Here is a 6700-nt window from a genome sequence, read left to right as displayed (position 1 = left end):
GGTTACCTCTTAAAGAATAGCCTGCGTGTCGGGTAGGCGCAAAAAGGGGAGAGAGAGGGGGGGGAAAGCACAAAAGGGAAAAAAGAAGGTGCCTCTCTCCCCAATCCCCCTCCATTTTCGACACCTGCTAGGCATGCTAGGCTATGAACGGTCCGCTACCACATGGAAGGTAGGCTTACTCACCCCAACCCCTGTGCAAAGAATGCTCGTCTAATATCACAGTACTGCCAAAAATATACATCGAAGAGATGACCCTCTAAGGTGTTGTACTAACTTACACAACGGTGTAAAGTACCCAGACAAATGAACAAGGCTTACTTGAAGGTCCCTGCATTGCTGACGAAGCTGAAGCAGTTTTCTTTTCATCTCTACATGTAGGCTGCTTCTGTAAATGAGCAGTTGCTCTACTTTCCTCAGACGCTTTTCTGTGGTTTAACTTTTTCCCAATTCTAGACAGTGCTGTGCACCTCTTTGAACTGCTACAGTTTACTGAACCTTCAATACTTGACAAGGCGGCATCCTGACTACCTGCGGTAGTTGCTGTAGTTTCAGTGCGAGAAGTGCAAACAGCCCTTTCTAATTCGCCCAATTCCGGTTTTTTAATTATTTTCTTCAGGAATCGGATATGGCAATCTCCCAGAGCTATCAGCAGCGTCAGTTGAATTTTTCGTGGGAGTTTTAGGATGATTACTTTCAGTCACAGGGTAGGACAATGTTCCAAGATCCTTGACAGCATTTTCCTTTTCCGAGATGGATCGCACACTGCCTTCTTCAGGAACACTCGCAGGTAATTTTTCAGAGACGTTCTGAACATCGGCTGAGTTTCCAGAGGTACTTCCTGAGTTTTTTGTCTCAGGAACAGAACTGCACAATGCTACGCAAGAACCAGTCGCAACTGCAATCTGCTCTGAAGATTCTGCGCTGCCTGCTTCAGGAACGCTCACAGCTAATTTTTCAGGGACATTAACATCGGTTGAATCTCCAGGGGAAGTTCCTGAGTTTTTTGTCTCTGGAACAGGACTGCCGGACAATGTTCCGCGAGAACCAGTAGCAACTGCAATCTGCTCGGAAGATCCGACATTGCCCACTTCAGGAACTGCCGTAGGTATTTCAGCGGTATTTGAGATATTTTCACTTTCTGTAGGGTTTCCTGAGTTAGCAGTCACGGGGTTTGTACCACTCCTACTCTCCGGAAACCCAAACGGAGATTCGATACTTTCCGCAGTACTTGGAGTTCTGAAAGATATAAACAAGTGAACAGAATGCTAATTACAATATAGAACATGAACACTCTGTGACTACATAAAAACCGTTATGACAAGCTCCTTTTTTACGATTCTTAAGTCGAAGGTTGTGACCAAGAACTTTCCAGCGTTTTCACGGACCGGCTTATCTTTAGATAGAATTTTAAAGCAGTTTTTCCGCAAAATTGGAAGCTGCACTCTTTATAAAAACGCATTCATTTGAAGTATATAAGGCATGAATATGCAAAACAGAGCGTCATTTAAAGGTATAAAAAAAAAAAATTCAGCTGACTTGTTTGAGTCATATTCTCAATTCGCGTCACAATCGTTCTGAAATATACGCCGAGACACAAGTACATGGACATTGCTCTATCCGTTTTATGGGCTCCTGCTATAAACCCGCAAAACATACCAAGTTGGTCCCTTACGAGGGCTTTGATTGTATAGGGTCCTTTACCGATTACAGTATTAAAGAACAGTTTCTTATAATCTACTAACGTAGCGCAACGGTCATTAAACAATAAATAATATTTGGTATACGTCACCTTGGTGTTGCTGTTCCCACATTTGTTACACTGTGGTCACCAATACTGGCATGTCCACCAGACGTGTTGATACTGTAGCTACTTTCACCAGTGGAAGGAAGCTGGGCTGAACACTATACGAGAACAAATTAAGAAATGGTAAACGTGCAGCGTGCAACCATGGAGTTATGGATGCACGCGGGAGGTTGCTAAGCACGAAAGAAGCGTAAGAGTCGCACGAGGCGATAGCCGAGTGAGACTCTAGCTTCTTGAGTGCTTAGCAAACCTCCCAAGTGCATCCATAACTCCATGGTTGCACAGCTGCAACGTTTACCATTTCTTTTATAACATAATCAAAAGAGAAATACATTATTTTCCATTTGCCTTCGGTTGAGTCATCGGTACGAGTTCATGTATGCTGCCATCTGCCCGCGCGTAAACAAATCATGTTCTACGTTTTTCAGAAACTTGCCTTTAAGTTTTTCTTTCGCTGAATCAACCGTTCTCCGTCGTCAGGTAAATTGCAAAACGTTTTTGAATCTGTCTACTTTCTCTTAATATTAGGGTAAAAACTTTGAGGGAAATCTATAGCTGCAACTATAAACACCAACTAAAAGGACTAAAAAATAAGCTAAAACTAAATAAATGAAAACTATCAAGCTTATTTATGTGACAATTTTTGAAATAAACGTAAAGTAGAAATGAGAAAATTTGACTGTAATTCCTTAAGAATAACAGTTAACACTAATTTTCAAAAGAAATTAACTAGCTTTGTATCGAAATCTGTCTGGGGAAATCCAGCTATGAAAGTCAAAGCTCAGTTGCAACTGAAATTCGCCGACATACAACCGGTGCTGAAGCTGTTGTTTTTTGACCGATCTCTGAACGACTGTTATGAATGAACACTGAGGACCAAAATAATACACACAGAAGTTATGTTTTGAAAAATTTATTTGAAAACCCAAATGTTTCTGTACTCAAATGAAATTCGCTTATTCCAGCGTAATGTGCCCGTTTAAACTCAACTAAAATTTTTAATCGATGGGATGAAAACTTCACAACAAAGCTGTCTCGAATTTGAGCGTGTTTCCTAAAATATTTGCTTGAATTTAGCATCAGCTTGACCAAAAAGTCAATAACACAACGCTAATTGATAAATTTACATTTCAAACAGACTTCCTCTTCTATAAAAAACACACAAACTGTACCTTAAATCTTCGCTCGCTCGATTTTCCTTCAGCCGATTCTAGCCGCGAGGAAAACAGTGATTAATTCATCCGGGGCAAATTTGTGGCTTGATCTTTTGCCTTTTTTTCCTTCAAAACGACAGCTTAGTATTTTCTTCAACTTCCACTTTTCATCTGTGCATTTCATCGGTGTATTTTACCGTCAGGAGAGGAGATTTGTTGAATTTGCCTAAATTTTTCCGCGCTAGCTCAGTTTCTTGGCGTGCGCCCACGGGCAAATGGTAGTGGCTAACTGACCAATCAGAGCGCGCGATTTACTTTTGTTATGTTATAATCAAAATTTACATTCTCATGAGTTTTCTTTGAGTGCCCGAATCTTTCTGCTAGTGTAACCGCTATATTGAGAAAAACGTCGAAGAGTTGGGGAAAGTCAAAGCGGGCAAGAAGGATGGGAGAATTCTTTCCCCCCTCGCCCGTCTTCTTCTTTCCTCGTCCCTCTATTCCTGCTCACCACAATATCCCGTACATGGTGGCCACAGGGATACGAATATAAAGAAGGCAGCTTTCACCTGCTCAAAAATACGCCAGCATCGCAGACTATAGTTTGTACCACAAGTTGCATTCAGTAAAAAGTAAGGAGCGATATAACGATAGGTTGCATAGAAACGGCCTGTACATTACTTGTGAACATTTTTTGCTTATATGTTTCGTTTTGACATCGCGACACAATCGTCAAAATGCACTCAACAACTCCCCGAATCAACGTCATTAGTTTATGAAAGTTACTTGTTCATTTTATCCAAAAAGGGTTGGGTAAATAGTCAAACGACTATAGACCATTTTAAAGTTGTGGGCTTAGTATCCTAGCTTTTGAGTGGACGTGAGGCTGAGGTTGACCTTGTTTTGACACAAACCTCCTTCTTTTTTTATGGAAACTTTGCTGAAAAAACAATAATTAGGAGCGTAACAACAACGTGATTTACATAATAAAGTAGGAAGGGTTGTATCAAAACAAGGTCAACTCCAGCATCGTTTGCACGCGCCGATAAGAGGTTTGGATGGGTGCAGGTCAATCGCGTTTGCACTTGTAACTGTAAATGGGCTATTCCCCCATGGCCGATGCATAGCGCTAGGTCAGAAGAGGGTTATATGCTTTTTTCTCAGGTAAGATAGATATCGATATTTACCACTAATCACCTTCCCCTAGGGGGATAGTTGTATACTGTACGATAACCAAGGACTCTGTCTCAACGACAGAATCTTTCCAAATACGTCAGAAGTATCTCATATGGTTGCCTCTATGATTCAACTCATTTCAAACCACCACTGACATCTTTGAGTCAACGATACGCAATTTTCCTCCCACAACCGCTTCCACATTTCTGAATTTCAAGGGAAAACCGTGCAAAGCAAACAGATTCAAATTAACATCACAATGACTTAAGATAAGATCATACACTAACCCAGTAGTCACAGCTGATTGTCCCACATGAAGCGCACTGTGGGGTCCAATCGCTGCATATCCACCATTGCCGACTTTAGTGTGGTATTCATTCTTAACTGTAACTTGCCTCATTAGCTTAATGGATAGAGGGTTTGGTGCTGTCATCGCAAAGCTAGGTAAGGGTTCGATTCCCGGTCAAGCCTGAAATTTTTTTCAGGTTTTTTTTTTAACAGCTTAGGTTGTTCATTCTACTGCGAAGATCATGTTCACTTTCATATCACTACTATGTTACATGATTGTTGGTCACTGCTGCCATCTCTCGGTGACTAGAACCTCGTTTGACTTCCATTAAAGGCTCGCACTATCGCTAGTCAATGTGCAACTTTTTTTTTTTAATCACCAAATATTTGTTATTATTTCATTCATTTACTTATTGATCATAATTCTCATTCGTGTGCGCACTTAAATGGGATTGTTACATATAGCGAAAATCTGCGTTTTAGTTTTGAACAAGCTTATTTAAAATATCGCAATTTTTTTTCAAAGTTATGATTAATTCGTGACCCTAATTTCGTGTTGTCCAATTCAGTCGGTAATCATATTCGTGATTAAACAGATCGGATACCTATGATTACAGACCGAAACGGACTCCACTTAGTCCTATAAGCATTTATTTATTTTCGCTTAATATTTATCTACTTAAAACACAACTTACTGGTTGGTTGAAAGCCAGATGTCGCTTGTGATAATTAACACTGTTGAAAGTGAAGGACTGGTGGGTTGTGACACAATTTGTTCTGTTACAGGATAATAACCTAGCGTACAATTATCCTTATCGCACCTTTCCTTTCCTTTTGTGTCATCCCCAGGATCGGAATCAATTGGTACAATGCAACTACAGTCGACTCCCGATAACTCGAACCCTCGCAAACTCGAACCTCGCGCTAACTCGAATCATAATCGATTTCCACTGGATTTCCGTCCTACATTTACTGTAATTTTACCCTCGGTAACTCAAACCCTCGATAACTCGAACCAATTTTCGTTTCCCCTCAGGTCATTTTCTATATCATTTTACCCTCGATAACTCGAACCATGTTTTGAACCCTTAAAAAGTCGGGAAAAAAGTCTTAAACTGGCGTTCAAAACATTGAATTTTGGATTTCCTATTGACGTGTTGTAGGAGTATAGTTTACTAGTGGAAGCTGATGTTGATTGTCACAGGCTAACCTGAAGTAGCTTTTCTTCTCAAAACAGTAAAACGCATGCTCTATTTAGGCTATCTTTTGTTACGTTACGTTCTGATTTATAATCTAGAAGTACCTTTTAATTTTCACTTGATATTTCTTCAATTAAATGTGATTAAAATGTTCACTGTGCAGTAAAAACTGTTTTTTACAGTTACTCTCGCCTATTTTCTTCGGATTCCGATAACTCGAACCTTTTTTCGATTTCCCTTGAAGGTTCGAGTCATCGAGAGTCGACTGTATTTCCATTCTGTGCTGCTTCACTTCTGTTCTCGCTACAGCTACCCACACTGTCAACAACTGTGTGCTGATAGCCTTGTCCGACAATTCTCGTTGTTTGGTTTAATTCTGATATCTGCCTCTGATCTTGTATGGTTTACCAAAACATCACTGTCGGGAAAGGAGTCACCTCTCACAGATTTTTCTTTTCTGTGTGGATCTTCTTTTGACGATCGAACTTCTCCTTGGAGATACGGTTGGATTTATGAATTAGCCACAACCGCATTAGATGCTGACGCTAAAGCGTGACGCGTGATCTGGTGGCGGCCCCAGACTACCAAACTGTTCAACTAGTCTATTGCTTCGTTCAAGATCAGCTCTATTTGTAGGTGGAATGGTATTCCTTGCTACAGGCAGTTTGATAGCGAAGTTCTTGCGTGCGAAACGCGCCTAGCGGAGCACTATGGGTAAGAAAATATGGTAATCTACCCATCCAAGAAAATTTGGTAATCAAGTGACCGTACACCGACCGACCACCCGAGCGACCGTCCGTCCGCACCACAGGCATACCAATGTAAAATAACTCAATCAACAGGTATGGCAACCTAAATGCAACTCGAGGTTATTTTGGCTGGAAATCGCAAAGCTACTCGCCTTTTGCAATGCTGAGGCAGCTAAAGAGTCAATAAACACGAAAACTGAAAGCGGAAATTGTTTCTGTATCCGAGTTGTCTAAAGTATTAAGCTTAGATTAATTTTCATGTCCACAAATTTGGAATATAGAGCAAGAGAAAGACAGAGAACAAGAGAAAGTAGGCGGCTGGCCCGCGAAACT

The 6700-nt window shown here is 40.8% G+C and overlaps 1 pseudogene; it reads right to left on the bottom strand.

The window, feature by feature from the left end:
• Positions 1 to 320: 320 nt before the first annotated feature.
• LOC140923954 (uncharacterized) overlaps positions 321 to 6700 on the bottom strand; it is a 9700-nt pseudogene continuing 3320 nt past the window's right edge.

Source organism: Porites lutea, chromosome 14 (assembly GCF_958299795.1).
Source record: "Porites lutea chromosome 14, jaPorLute2.1, whole genome shotgun sequence".
Lineage (NCBI taxonomy): Eukaryota > Metazoa > Cnidaria > Anthozoa > Scleractinia > Poritidae > Porites > Porites lutea.
The sequence above is the reverse complement of the archived record's forward strand: the minus strand, read 5'-3'. Positions and strand labels throughout refer to the sequence as shown.